We start from the raw sequence: 17708 nt of genomic DNA, 5'->3' as shown, positions 1-17708 counted from the left end.
TCTGAAATCAAACCCAGGTTATTTAAAGGCAACCCCCGTCAGTTGGCTGAAAGCGAGAGTTTAGTGTACATTTGTTTTGCTTTCCTTCAACTTTTACATTTAAGCGAGAGCGCGAGCGCAACAGATACAACTGCACTGGCAGAATGGTCCAAAAATCTAAAAATATTGTTTCGGAGAAAAAAACTCATTTTTACTAATTAAAAAAAAATTTGTTGAAGCAAGTTCTGGCCAGGTTGCGCGGTGGCAACTTAAAATTATTCATTATGTAGGATCTAACGAACATAATTATGCAAACATTTTTCTGTCAAATTCATTTTCCACGACTTCATTTATTGTAGTCTTATTAAAAAAATTATATCATTATTTACCAGCGACTTTTTTGTTCATAAACCAATAAACAGTAAATTAATAATAATTATTAAATAATTAAAATCATGGACATTTAATTCATTAGAAAAAACTTTGCAAAAAATGCGTAGCCTTACTAATTAATTCTTTTAAAAATAAAAATACGCGTTTTCTATTTTCATGTAGCCTACAGTATTTTTCAGTCGTCTCAAAAATTCGAAAATGTCTTTTTTTGGACCACCCTAGGGGGGGGGGGGGGTATTTGGCGTCAAGTTCGATGTAACCCCTCCCTAAAGGCGTTACGTATTTTTTGAACGGCCCCAAATTAAATCTGATAAGATTTAAAAGAAAATTGATTAATACTGGGAATTGTAAACCTTTGGAATGCAAGTTTAAAAAATAAACAACTTTATTCTTTTATTTGACACATGAGGTGTTCAGTGCAGCATATTGGGATCTGAAATACTCGAATACGCCACCTGGTAACAGAATCGGAAAGCCCTGAGCGTAGGTAAATTTTGACGGGAAGTATAGGTGAATATACAAAAATAATTTTTCTAAAGGTTTTACAGTGTTTTTTACAGTTAAACCTGGATAAAAATAAAAATTAATAAATAAAAAGTTACAAATAAAATAAATCAAACTTTATCAATGGACTTTTCGCCACGAAAATCGAAAAGCAAAGTGTTTTCTTGTGTGTTTCGTTGCTCTTCTACTGTTCGAAAGCAAGAACCTGTTCGGTTTTTCTGAAATATAAATAAACTTCTATTTAAAAAAAAAGTACGAAAAATCTTATGGTACAATTACAGCATTTACTGGTAGTATGGCTCGAGAAATAAAACAGAATAAAGTAACAAAAAGCACGAAATTCAAAAGGATTTTCAAGCTTGTTCCACTGCCAATAAAAAAGTTTGAAGAAAACGTTATAATCATCGTCGAGTATTTATCGTTTTTATTCTTCAATGATTTTTCAGCATTCCGAATGAAAATAATCGAAGCAGATTCTAAATAAAAATATTATTTTATGTACAAATATATCAACATAATCTCAAATCTGAAAAAAGTTACTGTTGATTTGTCATTTCAAGTTGATATGAATTAAATTTTACATTGAAATGTCGATAGTTAATATTACATTTTTAATGGTTATGAGGGGAAAAAATTGAAGAATTTATTATTTAGACAAGAGTTTTTATCCTTAAAACTACGTTTGAGAAGAAGACATGTGAATTTTTACACATTGAAATTGATTTTTAATTTAAAAAAATAAAATTCAGCCATTAATAACCTTTACCAGTCTAAAACTTATAATTGACAAAAATTGAATCGATCAATTTCTCATTGATTTCTAGTCACAGCATAGAAAAAACATAAATGAATTTTAGTTGCAGATAAGTTTGAAGTTTATAAAGTTCAATTTTTCGCAACGAAAAAAAAATGAAAGAGATTTGACATGGTAAAATTTTCTAATGTAGTGGGTAAATCTGAACATTTTAAGGTTATTTTAGTTGCAGGTTAAGACTACTCCAAAATCGCTGTAAAGATTACATTTTGTTTATTCTATGAGCATTACAAAAAGTAAAATAAAAGTAAAAAATAAAAGTAGAAAGAGTGAAATAAATTAAAGTATACATCTAGATTTTCTAACCTCTGAGAAAGTCAAATCCAAAAATTAAACCGATCCTTATATTGTTTTAATTATTATTAAATAAAAGTTTGTGGTCAGAAATCAATAGATATATTTTGTACTTGGTAATGAAATCAACTGTTGTAATTGCAATTACAATAAAATAATGGTCTGGAATTGAATTAATAGGACCATTTTTTGTATTTAAAAAGTGTTTTTCGGATAATTAAATTTTTTTTTAATTATTAAAAAAGGAGTGATATAATAATTATATGCGTCAATCATTTAAAAATAATTTTTCAATATTTCTTTATTCCAAAATTCCCAAGCGTCTAGCATTTTCGATGAGTTTACATCTTTTTTCAAAGAATGTTTTTGGTATAAATGCTTACTCATTGCCGAGGTTGAGTGATTAGAAGAGAATTATTTGTTTACTACTAATTCGGCACCTAACAAATACACTATTTTTATCATCTTCATAATGTGACTAGACCCAACTATCTATTCTCGGTATTTTTACATGATAGAGTGTCACAATAATAAACAAACTCTATTTGGGTCGACTTCGGTTATAATAACACTATTTGATTTTGCAATCTCTATGACTACATATAAAACTACAGTTTTCTAAAAAAATCAGCCATTCAGCCGTTGAGAGTAAACAAATGATTTTTTTGTTTTTTTTTTTTGTTTGAATTATCTCTAGAAGTATCACAGACAGTGTCGCCAATCTTCGCGATTTGTCGCCATTCTGGCGTCTTTTAAATACGCGCGCCAATCACACCGAGTCTCAACGAATCACAAATGTCCAGTTACAACATGGAGTTAAGGCCATCAGAATAAACGGACGATTAAGTGAACACAAATCAGCAGTAAGTGTTGCAGATTTCGAACCAAATGTTGAGATTTTTGCTCAAGGGGTTTGTTTTGGACCAACTCGAACTAACACAATAAAAATATTGGTTTAATATAAAAAAAATTAGAATTTTGTAGTTTTCTTGAAAACGGCGAGATACGCGAAAACGGACCTTTTCAAATTTTTTGAAAATCTAAAAGGACCGGTCTTTGGGCAACCCGATCTAAAGCAGTAAACAGATTATAGAAATTTCAAAAAATCTAAAATTTGAATTATCCTGAAAACGGCCAGGGATATGTTGTTATTATTAATATATTGTCCATTTTTCATTGATGGGTTTTGGTGTTCTACTTAGTCCCTCTCCTCTTCGTTATCAGCCTATTTTGCATGGGCTATTATTATTATTATTATTACTATTATTATTATTATTATTATTATTATTATTACACCATTAGGCCATTTCCCTTTAGGGGTAGGCGTGACTCACTCGGTAGGGGAAAGGAGTAGTGTGTGGAAGGGATAGAGATTTTTCAAATTGATCCAGAATTCTCGTGCTATTTAAGTAAATAACACGTTCGTTCCGCAACACTGCTCCGACCCAGGTTGTTGATCAATCTCTCTAGCAATCACTCCAAGCGAATAACCTCACGAAGTCGTTATGTAAGGTTCCCCACTTGGGTCCATTAGTGGACAAGGTCTTTTGTTTCAGGCGTCATTCACTCTACTGACACTCTTTTTATTAACTATTTGCCGCCATACTTTCCTGTCTTGGCATAATTCTCTAGCTTTATTTATGTCCATGCATTTTTTCATGCAGGCTCTCGTGTTTCTGTGACTTCTTATGTCTCTTCTAACTAGGGTCTCATTTACACATTCTAACCATTCTTTCCGCAGTCTACCTCTGGGCACGCTGCCATTTACTTTACCTTGATACACTTGTTTCGTTAGTCGTTCATTTGGCATTCTCTCAACATGTCGAACCATCTTAACCGATTTCTTTCCCATGTGTCTACTAGCATCTCTTCTGCACCACATTCTTTTAGAATTATCTCGTTACTTACTTTTTCCATCAGGGTTTTCCCCACATATTATGAGCATGAATCTCATGTCATTTGCGTTAATTTTACTCTTATACTTTTTTTGATAAGTCCATGTCTCGCTACCGTATTGTACAGTCGGTACAAATATATAATTATGTATTGCCATTTTAGCTTTATTTGATGTATTTTTACTTCTGATAAGGGGACCTGCTCTACCAATAACCTTCTTACCTTCATTTATTCGTCTATCTAATTCCTCATCTATCTTCCCGTCCCTAGTAAATAAGCTACCAAGGTATACGAACTTTTCAACTTGTTCAATTCTCTCATCATTTAATAAAATATTGCATAGAGCTTTCTCACTCTTTCCTTCGAACACCATAGTTTTTGTATTATTTGCGTTAATTTTGAGGCCCATGCTCTTCATGCTTGCATCTAGTTTATTCAACATGCTTTGTAAGTCTTCGATAAACTCTGCCATAACAACCTTATCATCTGCAAACGCTAACCCACGTACCCTTACTGTTTAAAGATCCACACCCTCTTCGTCGAAGAGAGCCATTCTTAAACACTTGTCCATACATAATATAAATAACCATGAAGACATAACGCATCCTTGTCTAACTCCTTGAATAATATCGAAACCGTCACTCAGTTTCTCATTCACTCTTACACTCGCTTTGCTACCTGTATATATTGTTTTTATAGATTGTAGGATCCATCCATTGACTCCATACTCTTTCAGAAATTCCCAAAGTTTACTTCTATCTACCTTGTCAAAAGCTTTTTCTAGGTCAACAAATGCACAGAAAACTTTTTTTCCTACTCTCAAACTTTTTTCTGTTATTTGCCTTAAACTAAATATTTGATCCGTACATGACCTTCTTGGCATAAACCCACTTTAGACTTCCCAAATCTTTGTTTCTGTTATTTTCATTACCCTACGAATAAGTATTTTTGAAGCTATTTTACTTACGGTGCTTAATAAGCTAATTCCTCTGTAATTATTGCACTCGCTTTTATCTCCCTTTCTCTTGTATATTGGTACGATAATCGCTTCTTTCCAATCGTCTGGGACGTCTTCCATCTCGAAACATAAATTTATCAATTCGCAAACTCTATGTGGTATGTACTCGCCACTGTTTTTAAGCATTTCAGCGTTAATACCGCCTACCCCGGTAGCCTTACCGTTTTTCAAGTTCTTAATTATATCCCTAACCTCAGTGACACAGACTTTTTCACTTGAGTTTTCCATCGCATCGTGTTCAACATCGCAGTTGTGGTGTCCTATAGCTTCATCTCCGAATTGTCTCCTAAAATAGTCTCTGAAAGCCTCTAGTATTCCGTCTGCATCATATACCATTTCCCGCCTATTTCTCATGTTGACAATTTCTGTACTTTTGTTTCCTTTCATTTTTCTATAAAGTAGTTTCCTGCTTCCTTCAAAGCCGTTTTGTATTTTTATCTCTTCTTCTGCTCTAATTGTATCTTTACTTTCTTTAACTAATCATTTAAGAATCCTGTTTTCGCGTCTATAATCATTTCTACGTCTACTTCTTTCCTCAGTGTTGAGACCTGCGATGTTCAAAGTTCTCTCGTACGCTTCTCTTTTTGCTTTTTGGACAGCCTGAATTTCATCATTTCACCACGCATCACTAGACATTCTTCCTACAACTGCGGTACCACACACTTCGATCGTACATCTAAAAAGGATATCCCGTAACATTGCCCAGGCGCCCTCTATATCTTTGTTTTTTATACGGTCCTCCCATGTTGCTCTATCTATGCTTTCGATTATCTTATTTTGGAATCCTATTCGCACATCCGGTTTCTGTAGGTTCTCAATTTTGATTCGTGCTTGTTTTGCTTTCTTGGTTCTCTTTTTTCTCCATCCCCGACCTAAGTTAATTTTTGAGATCAGAAGGTAATGATCAAGATTGCATTCAGGACCCCTCATGACTCTTGTCAACCGTTCATGTCTCCTAGTAGAATTATTCTTTCCCCATGTTCGCAAATGTTTATTGCGTCATTTAAAGTGTCCCAGAAGGCGTCTTTTACTTCTCTAGGATCATTATCAACCGGCGCGTAGCATGCTATGATAAATAGTCTATGTGAAAACTAATAATTAAAAACAATACAAGCTAACCCAATAAAGAGATTTTAAATATTCAAAAGAATAATAAAAATTTTGAATTACATGGAAAACGATCAGAGATACATGAACACTCAGAACATTTCAAGAGATTTGAAGAACAGAATTCTTTTACACAAACTCGAACTAACTCGAAACTGATTTGAAAGTTTTAATAACTGAACTTTTGACGGTCCATTGAAGATCCTTGACACCACGAACTAAAATAATAGAGTAAAGTAAAAACTGAATAAATTTGCAGGCTATTCCAGGCCGGGATGGACTTCGGGCACCCCGAATTAGCGCAGTAGAAATATTTCGAAAATACAAATTTTGAGTTATGTCGGAAATGAAAACATGCGCGAAACCGAAAAAATGAGGTATTTTGTGAAGTGTGATCATCCTCGGCCTCCATGAATAAGCCCAGTAAAATTATTTAAAAAATTAATAAGAAAAAAATCTTGCATGATCTCGCAACCGTTGAGATACGCGAAGCTGACAAAATTTGCAGCGTTTTATACACGGGGTGATCCTAGGCGATTACAAACTAACCCATTAAAAAGATTTTTAAAAGGAAAAAATCCAAATTTTGGATTATCTCGAAAATGGTAAGGCATACGCAAAAACCTATAAACATTTAATAATTAATTACAATTATTGTTAATATTAACGAATTTTAATACATTTTTATATTTCGCGAAAACGTTGAAAGGTACGTCAAAACTGTGAACATTTTAGAGATCTTCTAGAAGGGGATAAATTCATTCAGGTTAAAAATAATTGAATAGCGACTTTGGGTTAATTCGGACTACTGGATTGAAGTTAATGTTTCTGCAAAGATTGATAAGGATTAAAAGAACTTCTTGGATGAGCCTAAAATTTACATGATTGGATGCACGGATTGAAAAGAATTAGAAGGTGGTTTACGAGCATTGCAAATATTAAAACTGGCTTTGTAGGAGGATTCATCCCGGTTCAGTTGAAGAAGTCCCAAATATTAAAAAGGATTGGAGGGACTGATTGAAAAATATATTCAGCACGGAAACGGATCGAGGTTGGTGCTGATGCATAAATGGAAAAGGATATTGATGAGTAAGGCTGGGATCCATTCGGATTGAATTTAGGGTTGAGACTTGTATTGAGATTGGGATTTAATTTGGGTTTGAAAGACAGATTGATAAGGATTGAAAACTTGCTTCGGAATTTTTCGGATTAATTCAAATTGGTTCTAACTGAAAAAAGTTTCAAAGATAATTGAAAAATATTTCAAATGTCGAAAACACGCGCATTCAAAACCGCGACTGGTCTCGTAAATAAAAATATACATATATAAATTTGAAACGGCATTAGAAAAAAATTATTTCTATTTTATTTACATGCCACTAAAAATTATGTTGATTTTTTTTGAGTGCCTAGCCGAAAATTGTACGGTTATTGGGGTACCCGGATATTACCCGATACATACTCTCTAAATTAGAAATAGTAAAATATAACTGATTGTCAGTTAAGTTCTACTAATTTCTGTAGCAAGAATTGAGTCACTGGCAGTTAGTAGAATTGTATTGATGGGATTAGTAAAAAAAACTAACTGAATCAGTTATATATACCTGCACTGATATAACTGATTGATCAGTTATACTTGTATTGAAGAAAGCAGTTAATTATAAGAGTTTATGTTCCAAATATATCTACTTACTATACTTTTAAATGTGAACTTTTTTCTTCACTTTCATTAATTATTCTAGAATAGTTTCAATTTGTGTCCAATTGAAAAAGTTCATCAAGATGATTTATAAGTTTGGGTAAAATATAATAAAATTACGATGTAAACATACAAATCTCTTAAAACCAAAAATGAAAAATATTTGTGAAAATGATCTAAGGGTACCTTTTGACGGAGGTCTTTTTTGAAGTAATTGTGGAATTAATATTTTGTATAGGATTAATTTCTAGCCTATTTCATTGGTTGATAACCTAGATACAAACTCGATGTGTCAAATTAATTCCAAGATTAATTCAAAACAGGTCTCCGTATAAAGGTACCCTAGTTATGTTTGGCTTTTCACAAAATTTTTGTATTCTCTACTAAATCATCACCGTAAAAGTTCAACGCGTTTTCGTCGTCTGCTACCAATTTGGGCGCCTTGATTCACTGCGCACGGAGAAAAATCCACGGTTAATTTTGCCTTAATTTCCAGTAGAATGTACTTGAAAACATGGTAGTTTTAGGACACATAGACATTTTCAGTTAACTTTACTGTGTGGCAAAAATATTTTTCACTATCTCCCAAAAAGGTAAAACTTCTATTCCATTTATGTGGTAATAACAGGATTTTTAGTTAATCGTGCCATCTTTCTAATGAAATATGCCGGGCTTACATGGTACTTTTGAATGGACAAAAGGTACATTTGATGCTGCTAGGTATCAACGCTTACCGGGCCACATGGTACTTTTGAGTTGGCCGAACAGTGAAACAAACGTTCGGTCTCATCAAACTTTCCTGTGCTCCATGGTACTTTTTGCAGAACTTGTTAGTAGAGTTGAGTCTGTCAGGTACCGGGATACATGGCACGTTCAACTATGTGAAAAAGTGGAATGAACTAAACTACATGGTACTTTTGACTGTGTCGAGTGGAGAAATAAACACTAATTTGTATGTACTTTCAGCTACTTTAAACATTTATTTCTAGTGCTTTAATAGGTAGAAGTAGCATTTTTCTATGAGGAACATGGTAATTCAAACTATTTCAAGGAGAAAAATATATTATTTTAAAGTAAAATCTCCTTTTGCTCTACGGAATAAAATACACTTTGTATGTGTTTATATTTATATTTTATTTTAGTAAAATTATTCCATAACACATCAAACAAGTATTATTTTCTAACGCCAATTCATAATATATAAATGTACACGTTGCTGTGGATCAAAGTGATGTGATTTTACAAAATTGTTTATCCTAATTAATAACTTCTTAAATATTGCGTTAAATAAATTAATGCTTAAATCAATTAAATTGATCGTCACAAATTCGTGAAATATGGATCGCTGTCTCTTTAGAAAATTGACTCCAAACGAGACACTTCCATATACTTTCATCTTCATCCAATATTTCGAAGGCTTCAAAGTGTTCGTCAAAGTAAGCATCATCGATTTATTTTTATTGCTCAAAACTTGGTGAACTTCTTGTACAATAATGTAACAGACCTTGTAGAATGTAGGTCCATTCTTTGACGGTATCATAATCATAGAAGGTGGCTTTATGTGCGGATCGTTGAACTTCAACCACTTCGTCACTGTGAAGTTCCCATTTCCCATCTTATTTTGACAAAGCGGTTATTTAATAAACTGATACAAACAACATGGCAAACACTTCACTAGAGATAGATGCCAACTGAAGCGTCGATTTGGATAAATGGCGTGGCAGAGCATTAGAATTTTTTTTTACTAAATAACCGGGATACAGCTTGTCTTTTGACACTATGTCAATTAGGTTACGATTTCCATTGAAAAGTACTATGTGAAAAAGGTTCGAACGCCCGAGATTTACAGGGAAAAATTCACTATGTCAAATGGGGTCTAGTACCTGCTCCTGCGGGATTATTTCATCATGCGAAAGGAGGAAAGTACCATGTCGAATAGGCAAAGCAACAAGCTTATAAAAGGAAAATTATACTATGTAAGATAATGCTTGTTACCCGCGTTTACGGGAATCACTTCCCATGTAAATGATTTTTCTGACATTTTTCTCGGTTTCTACCGCTATTTTTTCAGAGACTTTACACCCATTGCGAATAATACGTTCTACTTCAACTATATAATAAAAATAACTTCGTACTAATGGAGAAAAGAAGTTTTTCACACGGAAAGAAATAACAATATCCTTGTTATGAAGTACAATTCTACATAGAGTCTTCTACCATGTTTTAAAATAATTATATTCACTATGTGAGAATAGGGGTGTTCGCTGTTTAAAAAGTAATTTTCACTGTACAATTTATATTTTCTATCAATTTCCATGTGCATATTACATTTTCAAATAGTAGGTCCTTCTTTTTACCATGTGTATATAACTTGTATTAAATAAAATGTTGCTTATGAAATATAAGTTAGCTTTTGGAATTCAATGAACATAAACTGTTACTTTACGGAGAAAAAGATATCGCACAATGATATCGCAAAACCTCTACACTGAGAAAACTATATCGCATGAATTACAATATTTACTGTAATTCCTGCGCTATGTATCGTAATTATCGCATTATAATAGCGCAAAATCGTTATATCGTACATTGCAAGTTTTTATATTATATACCGCATAATTGTGCAGTCTATAACGTAAGAATTTAAGTTTATCACGCTATCACATTGTGATTCTTCTTTTGTGAGCTCGTGAGGGTTCGAGTAGTGAAAAAACGATCACAGGAAAAATTAAAGATGAAGTTTACATCGATTTCAAGTGAAAGATTCACCAGAACAAAAATTAACCTTGCCAGATAAACTTTACACGAATCGAAGATAATTTCCGATTTTTAAACTTGGCTGGATAATCTTTCATCTTAGAATTGCTCCATTTTTATTCGAGGTGTAGTGACAATTGCGATGCCAGCGCTATCCAGCGTCGTTTAAGTTCATTAAATTTGAGAAAAATGGGGATTCCCATCTGTCAGTTACATTTTGCATCGACATCGACTAGTTCAGAATTATTTTCCTAACTTAAGTGAAAATATGTTTAATCATTAACCGTTGCAGGTCTTACATGCAGCAAATTTTTCCTTTTTTCTGTGAGTGTTTTAAATCTGGTGTTCGATTTATAGCTTCATTTTTTTCTGTGATATTAGTGCATTATAATATCGTACAAAGCTTCGGGATCTGATTGTACGTTATCATATTGCGCTTTCTTGCAATATAGAGATTTTGCGATATCAAATGTGCGATATCTTTTTCTCCGTGTACATTGAAATAAAGCGCAACATGATAACGTACAAGCAGGTTCAAGAGCTTTGTACGATAATATAATTCACTAACATCGCTTGGCTACTAGTAGAACCCTCGTATATATAAAATAATTAAATAATAATATAATGTAAAATCGTCCAATGTAGGATATCACGATTATACGCTATTATAATGCGATAATTACGATATATAGCGCAGGAATTACGATATATATTGCAATTCATGCGATATCCTTTTCTCCGTGTTAGAAAATATAAATTTGTTATACATTTTTTCTGAGCTGAAACGTAGCAAGTTTAAAGAATATTATTGTTTGTTATATGCATAATAGTAATAGTAATCGATATACATCTTTTTATCAATATACACGGGTGAAATTAATTTGAAAATTACACCCATAGAAATTTAGTTACAAAAAACGTTAAAATCGATATTACACTTTAGTACAATCTTTTACGATTTAGGGAAATCGGGTATGTATATTAAAAAGTAGTATAGTATTCATTAATAATCTATGAAAAATTTACTTTGGAAAATTAATATAAGTTCTACAAAACTTGTAAAAGAAAATGTGATATTTAAAATTCACTATATTAAATTGAAGCAAGACCATAATGTCAATTATTAGAAAGATTGGAATAATTTTTTTACAATTTGAAAGAGAGGATGCTGAAATTTGCTCAAGACTATACTAAAAAATATAAGTCATTCCAAAAAAATGTGACGGTCGAAAATACGAAAACGACAAGCTCGTAATCCGTCGTGAAACTCCACCAACTCACATTGCACAATTACAGCACATAAATATGCACATTACCATTATAATTATTAGTATTTGTACACATAACAATGTAGAATACACATTCGTTGATGTAACTAACTTAACCTTTACTTATATACATAGTACGCAAAAATATATAACACACACGCATCGCACGCAAATCGCGCTGTGAGAAGGTGTTTGAAGATTCGTTATATACTAAATGGTGAGAATTTTTAGAATTGTGAGAAACGGCATAGTGTTTAATAACTCGACTTAGAAACATTAAAAGTTAAAAGTAAAAACAGGAAAATATTCTGTTTTAATAAGGTCAAAACTGGGATTGAATTAAATTAAAAAATATCTATGGGTTTCTCATTTTTTTGTAATGACCTCCTTTCCGCCTCACATTCGGCTTGGTAATGCAAGTAACAGTGCTGGGTCAAAAATTGTAGGTGCCTTGAACTTAATACAAATTTTGAATAAATCAAGTATATTAATATACTTTTACAAGGCCAACCATTTATAAGAAAAAAGAGCTATAAATAAAATAATTCCTCATTTTTTGCGAACACAAGTCGTCTTTCAAATCCTTGAAATATTTATGAAATCTTTGTAAATTCGTTGAAATCTCTTGAAGTACTTAAAATCATTGTGAAATCTTGAAATTTCTGTGAATTCTTTTGGAGTCATTCTCAATTTTTGTAAAATGTTTGAAATCTCTTCAATCTTTAAAATACCTGAAATCTTTGTAAAATTTTTATGACGTATTTGTGAATGCTTAGTTTAAAATTTGGTTGTGAAACCTTTTGTGTTAGTTTGAAATAATTGAAACCTTTAAAATCTTCTCAAATTTGTTAAAACCTCATTTGATAGTTTAACATCTTTGAAATATTTGAAATCTTTTGAAAGCTTTAATATTTTTGGAAATGTTCGAAATCTTTGTGAAAATTTTGAAATGTAGTGTAACCCTACCGAAAAGAATCTTTGAGTATATACTAAAAATTCTTTAGGTCAAAGAAGCTCAGAGAAATTCTCCGCAGGCACTCAGGTAGATATTTTTAAAGGACGAGGAAGCTCGTTTAAATGGTCTGAAGGCTTTAAAATATCCTTTCCGAAATTGAAATAAGAATACGATCATAAATAACAATCAGAGAGGCTATCTCAATAGAGTAGCCGACACTCAAGGAACTTTGTTAAGCTTTCAGATTAAAATTTAGAAGTAGATTTTTTTTTATTTCATAGTTAACAGCCTAAAACATAATAATTCGGAATCTACGGGTTTCGATGACTTCAGATATCTAACTTTGTTTTTAATGCTTACAATTGGAATTGATAGAACGTTTCTCGTAAATGGAATGAGATACGCCAAAAAATACATTTTTTAATTCAACTAGAAAATTGTATATCAGTATATAAGTTATAATTATAAATAAGTATAATGAGAAAATTCATCAATTAAAAAAAAGTGTTAATAATTTGAAGATAAATTTAAAAAGGAAGAGCGGATTAGCCACGACCAACTACTGTAAATAACTTTGCCCGCCCGGTATGTGACGAATACAAAAGGAACATTATATTATCATCGCACCACTCTTAAAAGGACCACTAAAAGGATCTTGAAAAGGACCCAAATCTCTCAAACTATCTCCGAGATTATTTTGTTTCAAATCGACTTTGTTTATAGACTCAAATGGGCCAAGCTATTTCGCTAAAGAAAACGAGATTTCTTTCGCTAGGAAAACGCCATTTTCAAATCTTCGAAATCCTCTCTCTAAATTTTCTCGAGTGAAATTGCACTCGAATCGGGTGGAATACGACACGAAGAAAAAGTGAAAACCCCGCTTCTCTGATTCGGGTGAAATTCCACTTTTCGTTCGAGTGCATTTCCCACTCAACTCATTCGAGCGAATTCTCATTCGAAGAAGAGGGAAATATCACTCGAAGCTGCTTACTCCAAGGATGCTAATGGCGACGCCTTAAGCTACTGCGCTTGCATTAGGCTCGCGCGCTAGTTGGCCACAGTTGGCGCGTAATTCAAAGTGGACAATGAATACAATTATTTTTATAAAAATAAACAGTTATTACGAAGTGCACAAGAACACATATAAACTGTATAGCTCTTGATTTCAGTCAGAAAACAATTTATAACACATAGATTTCCTAAGAAATAGTTTTTTTTCATTGAATTTCAAAAAATAACTAACTTACGCTTCACAAAAAAAATTTCGATAAATACAATTTATATACATTCCTGTACATTTTACAAAAACGATTGATTTTAATTACATGATCACTGACTTATTCACGACCGCACATGGGACTGATTCCTTTGAGCAGGCGCAATTCTTAACGGATTTAGATTTTTCTGTTTTATAACTGACCGTAAGGCTTCCAGGTATAACATTCAACTGTGCAATTTTTATTTCGACTGAATGCAAATTTTGTATTTAACAACAAACTTACAATTTTTTGTTGCTAAACTTTTCCATGATACCATTTCTTCTAAGACTTTGAAATTCTTAAGAAAAAAGGCCATAAATCAATTAAAAACTAACCACAAATAATTTATTAGTGGGTTAGAATAACAAACAAATTTTACTAATGTAATAAACAAATTTATTAACAAAAGTAATTTTTTCGTGATTTGCAATGATTAGCTCATTTTAACCTAGACCTTTTATACAAAGTATCTCAGATAATGATGTGCGCTTACAAGCAGTTAAGATTAGCTAATGATTGCCAATTATTTAAACAATTTTTATGAACAAATGCATACTTTGACAATTTGTTTATAAAAAGGCTTGATTTTTTTGCGGAATCAATTAAAAATGTTTTGCCTTAAGACTCTTTGCTATCATGTTTTTCATAGTGTCCAAAATTTTTTTATTATATAAATAATTTCTATAAACAAATAAAAAACAAAATTTACGACTCATGAAGAATTGGGCGGTCACTAGATTTTGGTCGATTTTGGCAAAAAAGCCTTGCTGTCATATATCAGGTCACTATAAAAAATATCACAGCAAGCATTCTTTTGCCAGATATTTCACATTGATTCCGAAAAAATTAAACCTATTCATAAAAAAATGGTCAAAATTTGTATTTGTTCATGAAAATCGTTTAAATATTTATCATTTGGTGTCACTAATAAAAATATGATAGCATAGATTCTTTTGCAATGTGTTTCGAATTAACTCCGCAAAAAATCAAGCCTATTAATGAAAAAAATGTTCAAAATGCGCATTTGTTTATAGAAAATATTTAAATAACTTACATTTTTAGGTTAATATGAAAAACGTGATAGCAAGGAGTCTTAGGAAAAAGATTTTAAGTTGATTACGTAGAAAAATCAAGCCTTTTCATCAAAAAATGGTGAAAATATGCATTTGTTTCTAAAAATTGTTTGAATAATTGGCAATCATTAGCTATTCTTAACTAATTGTGAGCGCACATCATTATCTGTGATACTTTATACAACAGCTATGAGTCTGAATTAGCTAATCATTGCAAATCACGAAAAAATTACTTTTTTTTAATTAATAAAAAAGAAAAATCAAACTCCGTTAAGTTTGCGCCGTCAGTAGATTTTTGTCAAAAAATGTGCTTTTTCCCCCACTGTGAGGCACACCGAAAACTTCTCTCGTTCTTCGAGCGAAAAACACCATGTACAGTCACTCACTCGACGATTTCGCGCGAAACTGTCCACTCGTTGTCTTCGACCGAACGCACTGACTCTGATCGAGTGAAATTATGAAAATAATTCACTCGATCGGAGTGAAACTACCCTTCACTCGGAAGTTTGAGTCATATTTTCACTCGAGAAAATTTAGAGAGCATGCAATCTTTATGAAATGTTCAAAATCTTTGGGAAATTTTTGTGAAATTTTTTGAAATGTTTGTGAATTTCTATTATTTGTTGAAATCATCGAATTCTTTGAAATCTTAGTGAAATATATTCAAATCTTCCAAATGTTTTAACTAATATTTGTTCATAAAATGTTTTACGTTGGTCATGAAAAGTTTATTTTTTTAGTAGGACTTTATTCTATAAAAATTACATTAAATTTTGTCGTTCTGAAATTATTTTTATAATTTTTTCCTTTAACTCACCCCCGCAGACACACTTGTTTGTCCTCTGAAAGCTCAAAAAAAGTTTTTTTTTGTTTTGGTTTATGATGATCCCGCAGAATAGCTCTTAGTATTATTAAAGTAATTACAAATATTTGTATTTTTTTAACGTCACTAGAAATTAAAACACAAAATTGTTCTCTTAAAAATGAAAAATTAGCACATTTATGGCAAAAAACAGAAATTTCAAACATTTATTTTCGAAAAAAAAATGTTTAATCAAACAAAATTTATTTAAACAAATAAGAATTTATTACAAAATAATGTACTAGTATCTAAATGACGCAGATATTTAATAATAAGCAGAAAAGCTAACTAATTTTTTTTTAACTAGAGGTTTATGCCTCTTTTTAAGAAAAAGTTACAATTAAATAATAAAAAATTGTTTAAGCGAAAACAAAATGCTTGAAAAATGACAAATTGTCCAATCCAACATAAAAAATCTACCTTTCAAGAAGTAAGTGCAAAAAATGATTTAAACAAAAATAAATTGATTAAATAATTGTTAATTAGTTGAAAAATACTTAAAACCATTCTACTTGACAAATAAAAATAATTTATGACAAAAAAGGAAAAAACAGAGCATTTATGTGTAATATTTGGCAAAAATGTCAATTTCAATTTTTTGGGGCATTTTTGAGGCTCCGCAAGGGAGGGGGGGGGCATCAAAATTTAAAGTAATTTAATGGAAATGATTGATTAGAGACTCCTTAACAAATTCTTAATATCTCCCGCAAGCTAAGTTTAAATCCAGAAACCTGAATCCCATTGTTCGGAAAACCGAAATTTCCCCATGTTAATCTTATCGGATTTTCAGGGTCTTTGCGGCACGTTAACCGATTTGGCTCAAACTTGGAGGGATTTTTTTTAATCATTCAAATCCATAAAATCTTCATAAAAGGTTTATAAATCTTTGTAAAAAGTTCAAAAATCCTTTTAAATATTTTAAAATCTTTAGAATATATTGAAACCTTCTAGAATCTTTAGCAATGCTTTGTAATCTGATGCTCAAAACATGGGTGTTAAAATCCTTGAAATTTTCAACTAATAACTTTTATAGTTTGTAAGTTAAATATCATTAAAAAATGTATACTTTAGCCAATTATTACCACTCTTTCCTTAAAAACAAAACACAGGAAAACACGTGTCCATACATGAATCTTGACCAGTTTAGCGGGAAACACGAAATTCTCCGATCCACATCGTGAGCGCTCGCCTATGAGATACTATCGGCGGATTCGGCTAATCTCGGGAGATTATCGGAGCTATTCGGATTTTTTTTATATAAAGTGTTTTGCAATTTCCTCAACTGAAGATTACAATTTCTGTTAGCGTCTATCACAGAAAATAAAAATATCTCTTATTACCTTTCACTTTGTCTTTGACTATCTTAATTTGTAGAATATTTATATTGACTTTTGTACCTCAATCTATTAAGTCTTATAATTGCTTTTATATCATTTGAAAATTTCGTTATCAATTTTTCTTATTCTGCGTTTTAATACTTAAAATATCAACCTTTGCTACTGAACATACCAATTCTTGTTCTAAAGCTATTGAGTTTTGATATTCTAATTGTAAAGTTTCGTAATTACGCTCACAATAATTTTTATATTTACACGATTTCCCTAAGTTGTAATCGACTATATGAATATTATTTTACTACACTATTATGAATATTGAAATATCAAGTATTATTATAAAATTTCTTTCAGTGTACGATTAGCATTAGACAACCTTTACACCTGTGTATTGATATACAGTCTGTCAAGTTAAAGCGTGGGTGGCTTTACTCGCAGTTGGTAAGGTGTATCGACATGATTTTGGTGTCAAAATATTAAGAAGAGCTCCCTCTTT

This window comes from Belonocnema kinseyi, chromosome 3 (genome assembly GCF_010883055.1).
Source record: "Belonocnema kinseyi isolate 2016_QV_RU_SX_M_011 chromosome 3, B_treatae_v1, whole genome shotgun sequence".
Lineage (NCBI taxonomy): Eukaryota > Metazoa > Arthropoda > Insecta > Hymenoptera > Cynipidae > Belonocnema > Belonocnema kinseyi.
The sequence above is the reverse complement of the archived record's forward strand: the minus strand, read 5'-3'. Positions refer to the sequence as shown.